We start from the raw sequence: 20,799 nt of genomic DNA, 5'->3' as shown, positions 1-20,799 counted from the left end.
TCATTTGAATTACAATAGGTCCTCGGACCGACTTTGTCGGTGCTCGGGCCCTAATAATCATTTGAATTACAATAGGTCCTCGGACCGACTTTGTCGGTGCTCGGGCCCTAATAATTAAAGCTGCAAGCAGCGATGATCGGGCCCTCGCCCACGCGCGCACGTCGGGGGAACGCGCACGTCGGGGCACGTACATGTCTTCAGGGCAAGACTCTTATAAAACATGTCAAATTTGGGGAAGATTGGACAATGTACAGCCAATTTACAACAACTTCCTGTTTCCTGTAGGGGGCGCTATGACTATCACGCATAATACCACATATATGTCTTCAGGCCTGGTCCATTATCCAGCTTGTGAAGTTTGGAGCAGATTGGACTATGTAAAGTCAAATAACAACAGCCTCGTGTTTTTTGGCGAAGAAGCTTTTTCGCCGCCACGCCACGGCAACATGGTTCGATAACTTTTTGATCTTTTAATATCAAATCTAATATGTGTCCTTGTCGTGATGTGTTTTTACTATACATATTACAATTAACGTCATGACATTAACTTTTATATAACTTAACATTGTATATATTATATATATATATATATAAAATATATATATATATATGTATATATATATATGGAAAAGTTAGAAGGAAAAGTTTTAAAGTTATTATTTTTTGGGGTGACTTTTGAAGTATTTTATTGATAGGACAGTGGATAGAGTGTTGGAAAGGGGGAGAGAGAGAAATGACATGCGGAAAGGATTACAGGCCGGATTCGAACCCGGGTCCACCGCTGCTAGGGCGCTCGCTCTACCGACTGAGCTAAACCTGAGCTAACCAGCCGCCGAAGGAAAAGTTTTGTTTCATCATTGGAGGTTACAAGATTTGTATTTCTTCATATGTTCTTAGTATATTTCTCACGGATTAACCCACAAGAAAAGATTATATTCATTTTTAATTGTATTTTTATGTAGAGTTTTTCCCAGACAGTGTTTTGTTTCAATTTAGGAGAGGGTTGGTTGCAGTATACAACCATTTCCGGTTTCCTGTAGGGGGCGCTATGACTATCACGCATAATACCACATATATGTCTTCAGGCCTGGTCCATTATCCAGCTTGTGAAGTTTGGAGCAGATTGGACTATGTAAAGTCAAGTAACAACAGCCTCCTGTTTTTTGGCGAAGAAGCTTTTTCGCCGCCACGCCACGGCAACACGGTTCGATAACTTTTTGATCTTTTGATAAGTTTTCATCCCAAAGGTCTTAAGATACTACTGACCAAGTTTCAGGTAGATGTGATTAATTTCTGAGGCAGAGTACATCAATGTGTACAACATGATATTTCCTGTTACCACTAGGTGGCGCTATGACTGTGAGTCAAAATTTGCATATGGATGTTGTCAGACAGGGACCTTTATCAGGCATGAGACATTTGGAGCATATAGGTTAACGTACGACAAAGTTACAACAACTTCCTGTTTCTTGGCGAAAGGCGCTTTTTCGCCGCCACGCCACGGCAACATGGTTCGATAACTTTTTGATCTTTTGATAAGTTTTCATCCCAAAGGTCTTAAGATACTACTGACCAAGTTTGAGGTAGATGTGATTAATTTCTGAGGCAGAGTACATCAATGTGTAAAACATGATATTTCCTGTTACCACTAGGTGGCGCTATGACTGCGAGTCAAAATTTGCATATGGATGTTGTCAGACAGGGACCTTTATCAGGCATGAGAAATTTGGAGCATATAGGTTAATGTACGACAAAGTTACAACAACTTCCTGTTTCTTGGCGAAAGGCGCTTTTTCGCCGCCACGCCACGGCAACATAGTTCGATAACTTTTTGATCTTTGAGTAACTTTTCATCCCAAAGGTCTTAAGATACTACTGACCAAATTTGAAGTTGATCGGATTAAATCTCTAGGAGGAGTTCGTTAAAGTACAGCGCCTGGAAATGGTAAAAAAACGCCATAAAATCCAATATGGCCGACTTCCGGTTGGGTTTACGGTATACCTCCAAGAGGGTTTTATTTACGTCTCGTCATGGTACATATACCTACCAAATTTCGTAAATTTAGGAGAAACGTGTCGTCGGGGCTACTCAATAGGGGGCGCTAGCGAGCCAATTTGCCACACCCGAGCACGAAACCCATATCAGATATTCATTTCACGCACGTCTGACACGTGTGCAAAATTTCAAAACGCGTTCATTATCCCAAGCACCTCGTTTTCACGCGCAAAGACAAGGAAGAATAATAATAATAATAATTAAAGCTGCAAGCAGCGATGATCGGGCCCTCGCCCACGCGCGCACGTCGGGGGAACGCGCACGTCGGGGCACATACATGTCTTCAGGGCAAGACTCTTATAAAACATGTCAAATTTGGGGAAGATTGGACAATGTACAGCCAATTTACAACAACTTCCTGTTTCCTGTAGGGGGCGCTATGACTATCACGCATAATACCACATATATGTCTTCAGGCCTGGTCCATTATCCAGCTTGTGAAGTTTGGAGCAGATTGGACTATGTAAAGTCAAATAACAACAGCCTCCTGTTTTTTGGCGAAGAAGCTTTTTCGCCGCCACGCCACGGCAACATGGTTCGATAACTCTTTGATCTTTTAATATCAAATCTAATATGTGTCCTTGTCGTGATGTGTTTTTACTATACATATTACAATTAACGTCATGACATTAACTTTTATATAACTTAACATTGTATATATTATATATATATATATATATATATACATATATATATATATATATAAAATATATATATATATATGTATATATATATATGGAAAAGTTAGAAGGACAAGTTTTAAAGTTATTATTTTTTGGGGTGATTTTTGAAGTATTTTATTGATAGGACAGTGGATAGAGTGTTGGAAAGGGGGAGAGAGAGAAATGACATGCGGAAAGGATTACAGGCCGGATTCGAACCCGGGTCCACCGCTGCTAGGGCGCTCGCTCTACCGACTGAGCTAAACCTGAGCTAACCAGCCGCCGAAGGAAAAGTTTTGTTTCATCATTGGAGGTTACAAGATTTGTATTTCTTCATATGTTCTTAGTATTTTTCTCACGGATTAACCCACAAGAAAAGATTATATTCATTTTTAATTGTATTTTTATGTAGAGTTTTTCCCAGACAGTGTTTTGTTTCAATTTAGGAGAGGGTTGGTTGCAGTATACAACCATTTCCGGTTTCCTGTAGGGGGCGCTATGACTATCACGCATAATACCACATATATGTCTTCAGGCCTGGTCCATTATCCAGCTTGTGAAGTTTGGAGCAGATTGGACTATGTAAAGTCAAGTAACAACAGCCTCCTGTTTTTTGGCAAAGAAGCTTTTTCGCCGCCACGCCACGGCAACACGGTTCGATAACTTTTTGATCTTTTGATAAGTTTTCATCCCAAAGGTCTTAAGATACTACTGACCAAGTTTCAGGTAGATGTGATTAATTTCTGAGGCAGAGTACATCAATGTGTACAACATGATATTTCCTGTTACCACTAGGTGGCGCTATGACTGTGAGTCAAAATTTGCATATGGATGTTGTCAGACAGGGACCTTTATCAGGCATGAGACATTTGGAGCATATAGGTTAACGTACGACAAAGTTACAACAACTTCCTGTTTCTTGGCGAAAGGCGCTTTTTCGCCGCCACGCCACGGCAACATGGTTCGATAACTTTTTGATCTTTTGATAAGTTTTCATCCCAAAGGTGTTAAGATACTACTGACCAAGTTTCAGGTAGATGTGATTAATTTCTGAGGCAGAGTACATCAATGTGTAAAACATGATATTTCCTGTTACCACTAGGTGCCGCTATGACTGCGAGCCAAAATTTGCATATGGATGTTGTCAGACAGGGACCTTTATCAGGCATGAGAAATTTGGAGCATATAGGTTAATGTACGACAAAGTTACAACAACTTCCTGTTTCTTGGCGAAAGGCGCTTTTTCGCCGCCACGCCACGGCAACATAGTTCGATAACTTTTTGATCTTTGAGTAACTTTTCATCCCAAAGGTCTTAAGATACTACTGACCAAATTTGAAGTTGATCGGGTTAAATCTCTAGGAGGAGTTCGTTAAAGTACAGCGCCTGGATATGGTAAAAAAACGCCATAAAATCCAATATGGCCGACTTCCGGTTGGGTTTACGGTATACCTCCAAGAGGGTTTTATTTACGTCTCATCATGGTACATATACCTACCAAATTTCGTAAATTTAGGAGAAACGTGTCGTCGGGGCTACTCAATAGTGGGCGCTAGCGAGCCAATTTGCCACACCCGAGCACGAAACCCATATCAGATATTTATTTCACGTACGTTTTATCTTGCATGAGAAATTTGGAGCAGATTGGTTACTATACGCCAAAGTTACAACAACTTCCTGTTTTTTGGCGATGAAGCTTTTTCGCCGCCACGCCACGGCAACATAGTTCAATAACTTTTTGATCTTTTGATAAGTTTTCATCCCAAAGGTCTTAAGATACTACTGACCAAGTTTCATGTAGATGTGATTAATTTCTGAGGCAGAGTACATCAATGTGTAAAACATGATATTTCCTGTTACCACTAGGTGGCGCTATGACTGTGAGTCAAAATTTGCATATGGATGTCGTCAGACAGGGACCTTTATCAGGCATGAGAAATTTGGAGCATATAGGTTAATGTACGTCAAAGTTACAACAACTTCCTGTTTCTTGGCGAAAGGCGCTTTTTCGCCGCCACGCCACGGCAACATAGTTCGATAACTTTTTGATCTTTGAGTAACTTTTCATCCCAAAGGTCTTAAGATACTACTGACCAAATTTGAAGTTGATCGGGTTAAATCTCTAGGAGGAGTTCGTTAAAGTACAGCGCCTGGAAATGGTAAAAAAACGCCATAAAATCCAATATGGCCGACTTCCGGTTGGGTTTACGGTATACCTCCAAGAGGGTTTTATTTACGTCTCGTCATGGTACATATACCTACCAAATTTCGTAAATTTAGGGGAAACGTGTCGTCGGGGCTACTCAATAGGGGGCGCTAGCGAGCCAATTTGCCACACCCGAGCACGAAACCCATATCAGATATTCATTTCACGCACGTCTGACACGTGTGCAAAATTTCAAAAAAAGTTCATTATCCCAAGCACCTCGTTTTCACGCGCAAAGACAAGGAAGAATAATAATAATAATTAAAGCTGCAAGCAGCGATGATCGGGCCCTCGCCCACGCGCGCACGTCGGGGGAACGCGCACGTCGGGGCACATACATGTCTTCAGGGCAAGACTCTTATAAAACATGTCAAATTTGGGGAAGATTGGACAATGTACAGCCAATTTACAACAACTTCCTGTTTCCTGTAGGGGGCGCTATGACTATCACGCATAATACCACATATATGTCTTCAGGCCTGGTCCATTATCCAGCTTGTGAAGTTTGGAGCAGATTGGACTATGTAAAGTCAAATAACAACAGCCTCCTGTTTTTTGGCGAAGAAGCTTTTTCGCCGCCACGCCACGGCAACATGGTTCGATAACTTTTTGATCTTTTAATATCAAATCTAATATGTGTCCTTGTCGTGATGTGTTTTTACTATACATATTACAATTAACGTCATGACATTAACTTTTATATAACTTAACATTGTATATATTATATATATATATATATATATATATATATACATATATATATATATATAAAATATATATATATATATGTTTATATATATATGGAAAAGTTAGAAGGAAAAGTTTTAAAGTTATTATTTTTTGGGGTGATTTTTGAAGTATTTTATTGATAGGACAGTGGATAGAGTGTTGGAAAGGGGGAGAGAGAGAAATGACATGCGGAAAGGATTACAGGCCGGATTCGAACCCGGGTCCACCGCTGCTAGGGCGCTCGCTCTACCGACTGAGCTAAACCTGAGCTAACCAGCCGCCGAAGGAAAAGTTTTGTTTCATCATTGGAGGTTACAAGATTTGTATTTCTTCATATGTTCTTAGTATTTTTCTCACGGATTAACCCACAAGAAAAGATTATATTCATTTTTAATTGTATTTTTATGTAGAGTTTTTCCCAGACAGTGTTTTGTTTCAATTTAGGAGAGGGTTGGTTGCAGTATACAACCATTTCCGGTTTCCTGTAGGGGGCGCTATGACTATCACGCATAATACCACATATATGTCTTCAGGCCTGGTCCATTATCCAGCTTGTGAAGTTTGGAGCAGATTGGACTATGTAAAGTCAAGTAACAACAGCCTCCTGTTTTTTGGCGAAGAAGCTTTTTCGCCGCCACGCCACGGCAACACGGTTCGATAACTTTTTGATCTTTTGATAAGTTTTCATCCCAAAGGTCTTAAGATACTACTGACCAAGTTTCAGGTAGATGTGATTAATTTCTGAGGCAGAGTACATCAATGTGTACAACATGATATTTCCTGTTACCACTAGGTGGCGCTATGACTGTGAGTCAAAATTTGCATATGGATGTTGTCAGACAGGGACCTTTATCAGGCATGAGACATTTGGAGCATATAGGTTAACGTACGACAAAGTTACAACAACTTCCTGTTTCTTGGCGAAAGGCGCTTTTTCGCCGCCACGCCACGGCAACATGGTTCGATAACTTTTTGATCTTTTGATAAGTTTTCATCCCAAAGGTCTTAAGATACTACTGACCAAGTTTCAGGTAGATGTGATTAATTTCTGAGGCAGAGTACATCATTGTGTAAAACATGATATTTCCTGTTACCACTAGGTGGCGCTATGACTGCGAGTCAAAATTTGCATATGGATGTTGTCAGACAGGGACCTTTATCAGGCATGAGAAATTTGGAGCATATAGGTTAATGTACGACAAAGTTACAACAACTTCCTGTTTCTTGGCGAAAGGCGCTTTTTCGCCGCCACGCCACGGCAACATAGTTCGATAACTTTTTGATCTTTGAGTAACTTTTCATCCCAAAGGTCTTAAGATACTACTGACCAAATTTGAAGTTGATCGGATTAAATCTCTAGGAGGAGTTCGTTAAAGTACAGCGCCTGGATATGGTAAAAAAACGCCATAAAATCCAATATGGCCGACTTCCGGTTGGGTTTACGGTATACCTCCAAGAGGGTTTTATTTACGTCTCATCATGGTACATATACCTACCAAATTTCGTAAATTTAGGAGAAACGTGTCGTCGGGGCTACTCAATAGGGGGCGCTAGCGAGCCAATTTGCCACACCCGAGCACGAAACCCATATCAGATATTTATTTCACGCACGTCTGACACGTGTGCAAAATTTCAAAACGCGTTCATTATCCCAAGCACCTCGTTTTCACGCGCAAAGACAAGGAAGAATAATAATAATAATAATAATAATAAGAATAATAATAATCATTTGAAATACAATAGGTCCTCGGACCGACTTTGTCGGTGCTCGGGCCCTAATAATAATAAGAATAATTAAAGCTGCAAGCAGCGATGATCGGGCCCTCGCCCACGCGCGCACGTCGGGGCACGTACATGTCTTCAGGGCAAGACTCTTATAAAACATGTCAAATTTGGGGAAGATTGGACAATGTACAGCCAATTTACAACAACTTCCTGTTTCCTGTAGGGGGCGCTATGACTATCACGCATAATACCACATATATGTCTTCAGGCCTGGTCCATTATCCAGCTTGTGAAGTTTGGAGCAGATTGGACTATGTAAAGTCAAGTAACAACAGCCTCCTGTTTCTTGGCGAAAGGCGCTTTTTCGCCGCCACGCCACGGCAACATGGTTCGATAACTTTTTGATCTTTTGATAATTTTTCTTCCCAAAGGTCTTAAGATACTACTGACCAAGTTTCAGGTAGATGTGATTAATTTCTGAGGCAGAGTACATCAATGTGTAAAACATGATATTTCCTGTTACCACTAGGTGGCGCTATGACTGCGAGTCAAAATTTGCATATGGATGTTGTCAGACAGGGACCTTTATCAGGCATGAGAAATTTGGAGCATATAGGTTAATGTACGACAAAGTTACAACAACTTCCTGTTTCTTGGCGAAAGGCGCTTTTTCGCCGCCACGCCACGGCAACATAGTTCGATAACTTTTTGATCTTTGAGTAACTTTTCATCCCAAAGGTCTTAAGATACTACTGACCAAATTTGAAGTTGATCGGGTTAAATCTCTAGGAGGAGTTCGTTAAAGTACAGCGCCTGGATATGGTAAAAAAACGCCATAAAATCCAATATGGCCGACTTCCGGTTGGGTTTACGGTATACCTCCAAGAGGGTTTTATTTACGTCTCGTCATGGTACATATACCTACCAAATTTCGTAAATTTAGGGGAAACGTGTCGTCGGGGCTACTCAATAGGGGGCGCTACCGAGCCAATTTGCCACACCCGAGCACGAAACCCATATCAGATATTCATTTCACGCACGTCTGACACGTGTGCAAAATTTCAAAAAAAGTTCATTATCCCAAGCACCTCGTTTTCACGCTCAAAGACATAATAGAAGAATAATAAGAATAATAATCATTTGAATTACAATAGGTCCTCGGACCGACTTTGTCGGTGCTCGGGCCCTAATAATCATTTGAAATACAATAGGTCCTCGGACCGACTTTGTCGGTGCTCGGGCCCTAATAATAATAAGAATAATAATAATCATTTGAAATACAATAGGTCCTCGGACCGACTTTGTCGGTGCTCGGGCCCTAATAATAATCATTTGAAATACAATAGGTCCTCGGACCGACGTTGTCGGTGCTCGGGCCCTAATAATCATTTGAAATACAATAGGTCCTCGGACCGACTTTGTCGGTGCTCGGGCCCTAATTAAAGCTGCAAGCAGCGATGATCGGGCCCTCGCCCACGCGCGCACGTCGGGGGAACGCGCACGTCGGGGCACGTACATGTCTTCAGGGCAAGACTCTTATAAAACATGTCAAATTTGGGTAAGATTGGACAATGTACAGCCAATTTACAACAACTTCCTGTTTCCTGTAGGGGGCGCTATGACTATCACGCATAATACCACATATATGTCTTCAGGCCTGGTCCATTATCCAGCTTGTGAAGTTTGGAGCAGATTGGACTATGTAAAGTCAAGTAACAACAGCCTCCTGTTTCTTGGCGAAAGGCGCTTTTTCGCCGCCACGCCACGGCAACATAGTTTGATAACTTTTTGATCTTTTGATAAGTTTTCATCCCAAAGGTCTTAAGATACTACTGACCAAATTTTAAGTTGATCGGGTTAAATCTCTAGGAGGAGTTCGTTAAAGTACAGCGCCTGGATATGGTAAAAAAAACGCCATAAAATCCAATATGGCCGACTTCCGGTTGGGTTTACGGTATACCTCCAAGAGGGTTTTATTTACGTCTCGTCATGGTACATATACCTACCAAATTTCGTAAATTTAGGGGAAACGTGTCGTCGGGGCTACTCAATAGGGGGCGCTACCGAGCCAATTTGCCACACCCGAGCACGAAACGCATATCAGATATTTATTTCACGTACGTTTTATCTTGCATGAGAAATTTGGAGCAGATTGGTTACTATACGCCAAAGTTACAACAACTTCCTGTTTTTTGGCGATGAAGCTTTTTCGCCGCCACGCCACGGCAACATGGTTCGATAACTTTTTGATCTTTTGATAAGTTTTCATCCCAAACGTCTTAAGATACTACTGACCAAGTTTCAGGTAGATGTGATTAATTTCTGAGGCAGAGTACATTAACTTGTAAAACATGATATTTCCTGTTACCACTAGGTGGCGCTATGACTGCGAGTCAAAATTTGCATATGGATGTCGTCAGACAGGGACCTTTATCAGACATGAGAAATTTGGAGCATATAGGTTAATGTACGACAAAGTTACAACAACTTCCTGTTTCTTGGCGAAAGGCGCTTTTTTCGCCGCCACGCCACGGCAACATAGTTCGATAACTTTTTGATCTTTGAGTAACTTTTCATCCCAAAGGTCTTAAGATACTACTGACCAAATTTTAAGTTGATCGGGTTAAATCTCTAGGAGGAGTTCGTTAAAGTACAGCGCCTGGATATGGTAAAAAAACGCCATAAAATCCAATATGGCCGACTTCCGGTTGGGTTTACGGTATACCTCCAAGAGGGTTTTATTTACGTCTCGTCATGGTACATATACCTACCAAATTTCGTAAATTTAGGGGAAACGTGTCGTCGGGGCTACTCAATAGGGGGCGCTAGCGAGCCAATTTGCCACACCCGAGCACGAAACCCATATCAGATATTTATTTCACGCACGTTTTATCTTGCATGAGAAATTTGGAGCAGATTGGTTACTATACGCCAAAGTTACAACAACTTCCTGTTTTTTGGCGAAGAAGCTTTTTCGCCGCCACGCCACGGCAACATGGTTTGATAACTTTTTGATCTTTTGGTAACTTTTCATCACAAAAGTCTTAAGATACTACTGACCAAGTTTCAGGTAGATGTGATTAATTTCTGAGGCAGAGTACATCAATGTGTAAAACATGATATTTCCTGTTACCACTAGGTGGCGCTATGACTGCGAGTCAAAATTTGCATATGGATGTTGTCAGACAGGGACCTTTATCAGGCATGAGAAATTTGGAGCATATAGGTTAATGTACGACAAAGTTACAACAACTTCCTGTTTCTTGGCGAAAGGCGCTTTTTCGCCGCCACGCCACGGCAACATAGTTCGATAACTTTTTGATCTTTGAGTAACTTTTCATCCCAAAGGTCTTAAGATACTACTGACCAAATTTGAAGTTGATCGGGTTAAATCTCTAGGAGGAGTTCGTTAAAGTACAGCGCCTGGATATGGTAAAAAAACGCCATAAAATCCAATATGGCCGACTTCCGGTTGGGTTTACGGTATACCTCCAAGAGGGTTTTATTTACGTCTCGTCATGGTACATATACCTACCAAATTTCGTAAATTTAGGGGAAACGTGTCGTCGGGGCTACTCAATAGGGGGCGCTACCGAGCCAATTTGCCACACCCGAGCACGAAACCCATATCAGATATTCATTTCACGCACGTCTGACACGTGTGCAAAATTTCAAAAAAAGTTCATTATCCCAAGCACCTCGTTTTCACGCTCAAAGACATAATAGAAGAATAATAAGAATTAAAGCTGCAAGCAGCGATGATCGGGCCCTCGCCCACGCGCGCACGTCGGGGGAATGCGCACGTCGGGGCACGTACATGTCTTCAGGGCAAGACTGTTATAAAACATGTCAAATTTGGGGAAGATTGGACAATGTACAGCCAATTTACAACAACTTCCTGTTTCCTGTAGGGGGCGCTATGACTATCACGCATAATACCACATATATGTCTTCAGGCCTGGTCCATTATCCAGCTTGTGAAGTTTGGAGCAGATTGGACTATGTAAAGTCAAGTAACAACAGCCTCCTGTTTCTTGGCGAAAGGCGCTTTTTCGCCGCCACGCCACGGCAACATAGTTAGATAACTTTTTGATCTTTTGATAATTTTTCATCCCAAAGGTCTTAAGATACTACTGACCAAGTTTCACGTAGATGTGATTAATTTCTGAGGCAGAGTACATCAATGTGTAAAACATGATATTTCCTGTTACCACTAGGTGGCGCTATGACTGTGAGTCAAAATTTGCATATGGATGTCGTCAGACAGGGACCTTTATCAGGCATGAGAAATTTGGAGCATATAGGTTAATGTACGTCAAAGTTACAACAACTTCCTGTTTCTTGGCGAAAGGCGCTTTTTCGCCGCCACGCCACGGCAACATAGTTCGATAACTTTTTGATCTTTGAGTAACTTTTCATCCCAAAGGTCTTAAGATACTACTGACCAAATTTGAAGTTGATCGGGTTAAATCTCTAGGAGGAGTTCGTTAAAGTACAGCGCCTGGAAATGGTAAAAAAACGCCATAAAATCCAATAGGGCCGACTTCCGGTTGGGTTTACGGTATACCTCCAAGAGGGTTTTATTTACGTCTCGTCATGGTACATATACCTACCAAATTTCGTAAATTTAGGGGAAACGTGTCGTCGGGGCTACTCAATAGGGGGCGCTAGCGAGCCAATTTGCCACACCCGAGCACGAAACCCATATCAGATATTTATTTCACGTACGTTTTATCTTGCATGAGAAATTTGGAGCAGATTGGTTACTATACGCCAAAGTTACAACAACTTCCTGTTTTTTGGCGATGAAGCTTTTTCGCCGCCACGCCACGGCAACATGGTTCGATAACTTTTTGATCTTTTGATAAGTTTTCTTCCCAAAGGTCTTAAGATACTACTGACCAAGTTTCAGGTAGATGTGATTAATTTCTGAGGCAGAGTACATCAATGTGTAAAACATGATATTTCCTGTTACCACTAGGTGGCGCTATGACTGTGAGTCAAAATTTGCATATGGATGTCGTCAGACAGGGACCTTTATCAGGCATGAGAAATTTGGAGCATATAGGTTAATGTACGACAAAGTTACAACAACTTCCTGTTTCTTGGCGAAAGGCGCTTTTTCGCCGCCACGCCACGGCAACATAGTTCGATAACTTTTTGATCTTTGAGTAACTTTTCATCCCAAAGGTCTTAAGATACTACTGACCAAATTTGAAGTTGATCGGGTTAAATCTCTAGGAGGAGTTCGTTAAAGTACAGCGCCTGGAAATGGTAAAAAAACGCCATAAAATCCAATATGGCCGACTTCCGGTTGGGTTTACGGTATACCTCCAAGAGGGTTTTATTTACGTCTCGTCATGGTATATATACCTACCAAATTTCGTAAATTTAGGGGAAACGTGTCGTCGGGGCTACTCAATAGGGGGCGCTAGCGAGCCAATTTGCCACACCCGAGCACGAAACCCATATCAGATATTCATTTCACGCACGTCTGACACGTGTGCAAAATTTCAAAAAAAGTTCATTATCCCAAGCACCTCGTTTTCACGCTCAAAGACATAATAGAATAATAAGAATAAGAATAATAATCATTTGAAATACAATAGGTCCTCGGACCGACTTTGTCGGTGCTCGGGCCCTAATAATAATCATTTGAATTACAATAGGTCCTCGGACCGACTTTGTCGGTGCTCGGGCCCTAATAATAAGAATAATAATCATTTGAATTACAATAGGTCCTCGGACCGACTTTGTCGGTGCTCGGGCCCTAATTAAAGCTGCAAGCAGCGATGATCGGGCCCTCGCCCACGCGCGCACGTCGGGGGAATGCGCACGTCGGGGCACGTACATGTCTTCAGGGCAAGACTCTTATAAAACATGTCAAATTTGGGGAAGATTGGACAATGTACAGCAAATTTACAACAACTTCCTGTTTCCTGTAGGGGGCGCTATGACTATCACGCATAATACCACATATATGTCTTCAGGCCTGGTCCATTATCCAGCTTGTGAAGTTTGGAGTAGATTGGACTATGTAAAGTCAAGTAACAACAGCCTCCTGTTTCTTGGCGAAAGGCGCTTTTTCGCCGCCACGCCACGGCAACATAGTTCGATAACTTTTTGATCTTTTGATAAGTTTTCATCCCAAAGGTCTTAAGATACTACTGACCATGTTTCACGTAGATGTGATTAATTTCTGAGGCAGAGTACATCAATGTGTAAAACATGATATTTCCTGTTACCACTAGGTGGCGCTATGACTGTGAGTCAAAATTTGCATATGGATGTCGTCAGACAGGGACCTTTATCAGGCATGAGAAATTTGGAGCATATAGGTTAATGTACGTCAAAGTTACAACAACTTCCTGTTTCTTGGCGAAAGGCGCTTTTTCGCCGCCACGCCACGGCAACATAGTTCGATAACTTTTTGATCTTTGAGTAACTTTTCATCCCAAAGGTCTTAAGATACTACTGACCAAATTTGAAGTTGATCGGGTTAAATCTCTAGGAGGAGTTCGTTAAAGTACAGCGCCTGGAAATGGTAAAAAAAACGCCATAAAATCCAATATGGCCGACTTCCGGTTGGGTTTACGGTATACCTCCAAGAGGGTTTTATTTACGTCTCGTCATGGTACATATACCTACCAAATTTCGTAAATTTAGGGGAAACGTGTCGTCGGGGCTACTCAATAGGGGGCGCTAGCGAGCCAATTTGCCACACCCGAGCACGAAACCCATATCAGATATTTATTTCACGTACGTTTTATCTTGCATGAGAAATTTGGAGCAGATTGGTTACTATACGCCAAAGTTACAACAACTTCCTGTTTTTTGGCGATGAAGCTTTTTCGCCGCCACGCCACGGCAACATGGTTCGATAACTTTTTGATCTTTTGATAAGTTTTCTTCCCAAAGGTCTTAAGATACTACTGACCAAGTTTCAGGTAGATGTGATTAATTTCTGAGGCAGAGTACATCAATGTGTAAAACATGATATTTCCTGTTACCACTAGGTGGCGCTATGACTGCGAGCCAAAATTTGCATATGGATGGTGTCAGAGAGGGACCTTTATCAGGCATGAGAAATTTGGAGCATATAGGTTAATGTACGACAAAGTTACAACAACTTCCTGTTTCTTGGCGAAAGGCGCTTTTTCGCCGCCACGCCACGGCAACATAGTTCGATAACTTTTTGATCTTTGAGTAACTTTTCATCCCAAAGGTCTTAAGATACTACTGACCAAATTTGAAGTTGATCGGGTTAAATCTCTAGGAGGAGTTCGTTAAAGTACAGCGCCTGGATATGGAGAAAAACGCCATAAAATCCAATATGGCCGACTTCCGGTTGGGTTTACGGTATACCTCCAAGAGGGTTTTATTTACGTCTCATCATGGTACATATACCTACCAAATTTCGTAAATTTAGGAGAAACGTGTCGTCGGGGCTACTCAATAGGGGGCGCTAGCGAGCCAATTTGCCACACCCGAGCACGAAACCCATATCAGATATTCATTTCACGCACGTCTGACACGTGTGCAAATTTCAAAAAAAGTTCATTATCCCAAGCACCTCGTTTTCACGCGCAAAGACAAGGAAGAATAATAATAATAATAATAATAATAATAATTAAAGCTGCAAGCAGCGATGATCGGGCCCTCGCCCACGCGCGCACGTCGGGGGAATGCGCACGTCGGGGCACGTACATGTCTTCAGGGCAAGACTCTTATAAAACATGTCAAATTTGGGGAAGATTGGACAATGTACAGCCAATTTACAACAACTTCCTGTTTCCTGTAGGGGGCGCTATGACTATCACGCATAATACCACATATATGTCTTCAGGCCTGGTCCATTATCCAGCTTGTGAAGTTTGGAGCAGATTGGACTATGTAAAGTCAAGTAACAACAGCCTCCTGTTTCTTGGCGAAAGGCGCTTTTTCGCCGCCACGCCACGGCAACATAGTTCGATAACTTTTTGATCTTTTGATAAGTTTTCATCCCAAAGGTCTTAAGATACTACTGACCATGTTTCACGTAGATGTGATTAATTTCTGAGGCAGAGTACATCAATGTGTAAAACATGATATTTCCTGTTACCACTAGGTGGCGCTATGACTGTGAGTCAAAATTTGCATATGGATGTCGTCAGACAGGGACCTTTATCAAGCATGAGAAATTTGGAGCATATAGGTTAATGTACGTCAAAGTTACAACAACTTCCTGTTTCTTGGCGAAAGGCGCTTTTTCGCCGCCACGCCACGGCAACATAGTTCGATAACTTTTTGATCTTTGAGTAACTTTTCATCCCAAAGGTCTTAAGATACTACTGACCAAATTTGAAGTTGATCGGGTTAAATCTCTAGGAGGAGTTCGTTAAAGTACAGCGCCTGGAAATGTTAAAAAAACGCCATAAAATCCAATATGGCCGACTTCCGGTTGGGTTTACGGTATACCTCCAAGAGGGTTTTATTTACGTCTCGTCATGGTACATATACCTACCAAATTTCGTAAATTTAGGGGAAACGTGTCGTCGGGGCTACTCAATAGGGGGCGCTAGCGAGCCAATTTGCCACACCCGAGCACGAAACCCATATCAGATATTTATTTCACGTACGTTTTATCTTGCATGAGAAATTTGGAGCAGATTGGTTACTATACGCCAAAGTTACAACAACTTCTTGTTTTTTGGCGATGAAGCTTTTTCGCCGCCACGCCACGGCAACATGGTTCGATAACCTTTTGATCTTTTGATAAGTTTTCTTCCCAAAGGTCTTAAGATACTACTGACCAAGTTTCAGGTAGATGTGATTAATTTCTGAGGCAGAGTACATCAATGTGTAAAACATGATATTTCCTGTTACCACTAGGTGGCGCTATGACTGTGAGTCAAAATTTGCATATGGATGTCGTCAGACAGGGACCTTTATCAGGCATGAGAAATTTGGAGCATATAGGTTAATGTACGTCAAAGTTACAACAACTTCCTGTTTCTTGGCGAAAGGCGCTTTTTCGCCGCCACGCCACGGCAACATAGTTCGATAACTTTTTGATCTTTGAGTAACTTTTCATCCCAAAGGTCTTAAGATACTACTGACCAAATTTGAAGTTGATCGGGTTAAATCTCTAGGAGGAGTTCGTTAAAGTACAGCGCCTGGATATGGTAAAAAAAACGCCATAAAATCCAATATGGCCGACTTCCGGTTGGCTTTACGGTATACCTCCAAGAGGGTTTTATTTACGCCTCATCATGGTACATATACCTACCAAATTTCGTAAATTTAGGAGAAACGTGTCGTCGGGGCTACTCAATAGGGGGCGCTAGCGAGCCAATTTGCCACACCCGAGCACGAAACCCATATCAGATATTCATTTCACGCACGTCTGACACGTGTGCAAAATTTCAAAAAAAGTTCATTATCCCAAGCACCTCGTTTTCACGCTCAAAGACATAATAGAATAATAAGAATAATTAAAGCTGCAAGCAGCGATGATCGGGCCCTCGCCCACGCGCGCACGTCGGGGGAACGCGCACGTCGGGGCACGTACATGTCTTCAGGGCAAGACTCTTATAAAACATGTCAAATTTGGGGAAGATTGGACAATGTACAGCCAATTTACAACAACTTCCTGTTTCCTGTAGGGGGCGCTATGACTATCACGCATAATACCACATATATGTCTTCAGGCCTGGTCCATTATCCAGCTTGTGAAGTTTGGAGCAGATTGGACTATGTAAAGTCAAGTAACAACAGCCTCCTGTTTCTTGGCGAAAGGCGCTTTTTCGCCGCCACGCCACGGCAACATAGTTCGATAACTTTTTGATCTTTTGATAAGTTTTCATCCCAAAGGTCTTAAGATACTACTGACCAAGTTTCACGTAGATGTGATTAATTTCTGAGGCAGAGTACATCAATGTGTAAAACATGATATTTCCTGTTACCACTAGGTGGCGCTATGACTGTGAGTCAAAATTTGCATATGGATGTCGTCAGACAGGGACCTTTATCAGGCATGAGAAATTTGGAGCATATAGGTTAATGTACGTCAAAGTTACAACAACTTCCTGTTTCTTGGCGAAAGGCGCTTTTTCGCCGCCACGCCACGGCAACATAGTTCGATAACTTTTTGATCTTTGAGTAACTTTTCATCCCAAAGGTCTTAAGATACTACTGACCAAATTTGAAGTTGATCGGGTTAAATCTCTAGGAGGAGTTCGTTAAAGTACAGCGCCTGGATATGGTAAAAAAACGCCATAAAATTCAATATGGCCGACTTCCGGTTGGGTTTACGGTATACCTCCAAGAGGCTTTTATTTACGTCTCATCATGGTACATATACCTACCAAATTTCGTAAATTTAGGAGAAACGTGTCGTCGGGGCTACTCAATAGGGGGCGCTAGCGAGCCAATTTGCCACACCCGAGCACGAAACCCATATCAGATATTTAATTCACGTACGTTTTATCTTGCATGAGAAATTTGGAGCAGATTGGTTACTATACGCCAAAGTTACAACAACTTCCTGTTTTTTGGCGATGAAGCTTTTTCGCCGCCACGCCACGGCAACATGGTTCGATAACTTTTTGATCTTTTGATAAGTTTTCTTCCCAAAGGTCTTAAGATACTACTGACCAAGTTTCAGGTAGATGTGATTAATTTCTGAGGCAGAGTACATCAATGTGTAAAACATGATATTTCCTGTTACCACTAGGTGGCGCTATGACTGCGAGCTAAAATTTGCATATGGATGGTGTCAGAGAGGGACTTTTATCAGGCATGAGAAATTTGGAGCATATAGGTTAATGTACGACAAAGTTACAACAACTTCCTGTTTCTTGGCGAAAGGCGCTTTTTCGCCGCCACGCCACGGCAACATAGTTCGATAACTTTTTGATCTTTGAGTAACTTTTCATCCCAAAGGTCTTAAGATACTACTGACCAAATTTGAAGTTGATCGGGTTAAATCTCTAGGAGGAGTTCGTTAAAGTACAGCGCCTGGATATGGAGAAAAACGCCATAAAATCCAATATGGCCGACTTCCGGTTGGGTTTATGGTATACCTCCAAGAGGGTTTTATTTACGTCTCATCATGGTACATATACCTACCAAATTTCGTAAATTTAGGAGAAACGTGTCGTCGGGGCTACTCAATAGGGGGCGCTAGCGAGCCAATTTGCCACACCCGAGCACGAAACCCATATCAGATATTCATTTCACGCACGTCTGACACGTGTGCAAAATTTCAAAAAAAGTTCATTATCCCAAGCACCTCGTTTTCACGCTCAAAGACATAATAGAATAATAAGAATAATTAAAGCTGCAAGCAGCGATGATCGGGCCCTCGCCCACGCGCGCACGTCGGGGGAACGCGCACGTCGGGGCACGTACATGTCTTCAGGGCAAGACTCTTATAAAACATGTCAAATTTGGGGAAGATTGGACAATGTACAGCCAATTTACAACAACTTCCTGTTTCCTGTAGGGGGCGCTATGACTATCACGCATAATACCACATATATGTCTTCAGGCCTGGTCCATTATCCAGCTTGTGAAGTTTGGAGCAGATTGGACTATGTAAAGTCAAGTAACAACAGCCTCCTGTTTTTTGGCGAAGAAGCTTTTTCGCCGCCACGCCACGGCAACATGGTTCGATAACTCTTTGATCTTTTAATATCAAATCTAATATGTGTCCTTGTCGTGATGTGTTTTTACTATACATATTACAATTAACGTCATGACATTAACTTTTATATAACTTAACATTGTATATATTATATATATATATATATATATATATACATATATATATATATATATAAAATATATATATATATATGTATATATATATATGGAAAAGTTAGAAGGACAAGTTTTAAAGTTATTATTTTTTGGGGTGATTTTTGAAGTATTTTATTGATAGGACAGTGGATAGAGTGTTGGAAAGGGGGAGAGAGAGAAATGACATGCGGAAAGGATTACAGGCCGGATTCGAACCCGGGTCCACCGCTGCTAGGGCGCTCGCTCTACCGACTGAGCTAAACCTGAGCTAACCAGCCGCCGAAGGAAAAGTTTTGTTTCATCATTGGAGGTTACAAGATTTGTATTTCTTCATATGTTCTTAGTATTTTTCTCACGGATTAACCCACAAGAAAAGATTATATTCATTTTTAATTGTATTTTTATGTAGAGTTTTTCCCAGACAGTGTTTTGTTTCAATTTAGGAGAGGGTTGGTTGCAGTATACAACCATTTCCGGTTTCCTGTAGGGGGCGCTATGACTATCACGCATAATACCACATATATGTCTTCAGGCCTGGTCCATTATCCAGCTTGTGAAGTTTGGAGCAGATTGGACTATGTAAAGTCAAGTAACAACAGCCTCCTGTTTTTTGGCAAAGAAGCTTTTTCGCCGCCACGCCACGGCAACAAGGTTCGATAACTTTTTGATCTTTTGATAAGTTTTCATCCCAAAGGTCTTAAGATACTACTGACCAAGTTTCAGGTAGATGTGATTAATTTCTGAGGCAGAGTACATCAATGTGTACAACATGATATTTCCTGTTACCACTAGGTGGCGCTATGACTGTGAGTCAAAATTTGCATATGGATGTTGTCAGACAGGGACCTTTATCAGGCATGAGACATTTGGAGCATATAGGTTAACGTACGACAAAGTTACAACAACTTCCTGTTTCTTGGCGAAAGGCGCTTTTTCGCCGCCACGCCACGGCAACATGGTTCGATAACTTTTTGATCTTTTGATAAGTTTTCATCCCAAAGGTGTTAAGATACTACTGACCAAGTTTCAGGTAGATGTGATTAATTTCTGAGGCAGAGTACATCAATGTGTAAAACATGATATTTCCTGTTACCACTAGGTGGCGCTATGACTGCGAGCCAAAATTTGCATATGGATGTTGTCAGACAGGGACCTTTATCAGGTATGAGAAATTTGGAGCATATAGGTTAATGTACGACAAAGTTACAACAACTTCCTGTTTCTTGGCGAAAGGCGCTTTTTCGCCGCCACGCCACGGCAACATAGTTCGATAACTTTTTGATCTTTGAGTAACTTTTCATCCCAAAGGTCTTAAGATACTACTGACCAAATTTGAAGTTGATCGGGTTAAATCTCTAGGAGGAGTTCGTTAAAGTACAGCGCCTGGATATGGTAAAAAAACGCCATAAAATCCAATATGGCCGACTTCCGGTTGGGTTTACGGTATACCTCCAAGAGGGTTTTATTTACGTCTCATCATGGTACATATACCTACCAAATTTCGTAAATTTAGGAGAAACGTGTCGTCGGGGCTACTCAATAGGGGGCGCTAGCGAGCCAATTTGCCACACCCGAGCACGAAACCCATATCAGATATTCATTTCACGCACGTCTGACACGTGTGCAAAATTTCAAAACGC

This window comes from Sebastes umbrosus, chromosome 4 (assembly GCF_015220745.1).
Source record: "Sebastes umbrosus isolate fSebUmb1 chromosome 4, fSebUmb1.pri, whole genome shotgun sequence".
Taxonomy (NCBI): domain Eukaryota; kingdom Metazoa; phylum Chordata; class Actinopteri; order Perciformes; family Sebastidae; genus Sebastes; species Sebastes umbrosus.
Note: the sequence above shows the minus strand (reverse complement) of the source record.